This window comes from Bactrocera dorsalis, chromosome 2 (genome assembly GCF_023373825.1).
Source record: "Bactrocera dorsalis isolate Fly_Bdor chromosome 2, ASM2337382v1, whole genome shotgun sequence".
Taxonomy (NCBI): domain Eukaryota; kingdom Metazoa; phylum Arthropoda; class Insecta; order Diptera; family Tephritidae; genus Bactrocera; species Bactrocera dorsalis.
In genome coordinates, this window is record NC_064304.1 from 47,188,470 (window position 1) to 47,189,880 (window position 1,411).

Consider the following 1,411-nt stretch of genomic DNA (forward strand, 5'->3'; position numbering starts at 1 on the left):
AAAAAATGGCGACCCCTTAGAGTTAAGCTACAGCGCCAGGCTTGAGGGAGGTTTTTTTGTTTGTCAATCACTAACATTTGAGGAGATAAGAGTTGCAAAAAAATTAACAATTTTTTTTGAAGCACCCTAGTGTATATGGTGGCTATAGGAAGTATTGAAGAAATTGTCTCCGAATTTCATTTATCAGTATTGGGGTCCACGTTTTCGGTACATAGGGTCTTGAACAGTTATGGTTTGATTTGTACAATTTTCGGTCATAAAGTCGTCGGTATGAGTGCTTAAGGGATTTAACCTGAATGTAGTTGGTTATTTTAGCTTGAATGATTTTGAAATATATACATTAAACCTATTAGAGGGCATGCTCGTTTTTTTAGTTTTATTTCACTTACTACTGCAATCCCTGGGCCAAATTACAGTTATATACCTTATTTTAGTGCCTAGATGTGGCACTTTATAAGTTTTCGGTTAATGGCGCTTTGTGGGTGTAGCTCTGATCGGATTACGTCCATCTACGAACTAGTCCTTACTTTTTTTCAAAAAAAAACATGTCTGCCAAGTTTCATAAAGATATCTTAATTTTACTTCAAGTTACAGCTTGCATGGGAAGACGACGGACATACGGATGGACAGACAACCGCCCAGATTTGAACTCGTGCCTTCATCCTGATTATTTAAAAAAAAATGTTCCCAGAAAACATAAAATCAATCGAAGGAGTAATCCACTCTATGTACTAGCTACTGGGTTCACTACTCATCAAAGTGACTTGTGAGCAGTTCATGCTCTCTCTCGTTTTTCTCCAAAAAGGAGCTGAGCAAAGGCATACTTTTTGTAGGGCAGTGGTCGGCATGAGAGGATCTGTCACTGTGTTGGTGAGCACGAAAAAAGAGTAGCCCCGTGAGAAATTGGAATTTAAGTTAAGCAAATTTTATAAGCAAAATTTAAAATATAATATATAAAACTAAATGACTTTTAAGGATATATTCCCTATTATCTTTAAAAGACTTGGAACAAAAAAGGCATTGCATGGCACCAAAGGCATTTAGAATCATAAAATATTTCTCGCAGGGCATATTTGGTTTTGCACTATAGTCTTGCGTGATGTTAATTCGTTGACGGCTCGACAACGACTGAACGATAAAGCGTAAGCGTACGTGTGAAGTTAGTTTGCAAAATTTTGCTATGAAATGCCGACCACTGTTGTAGGGTGACTTTTCATTGGCATATGTAAACATTTTCTAGTCATACACCTGAATTCGAAAGAAAAGAGAAAGAGAGACATTCATTCATAAACTTTTTTGTAAACACAATAAACAACAGTAAAGTAAACAATTCGAACGAGCGAAATAACGAAAGCAAACATAGCAACGCTAAATGTCACACACAAAACGAATTGCCAAGGAGAAGCAGAGG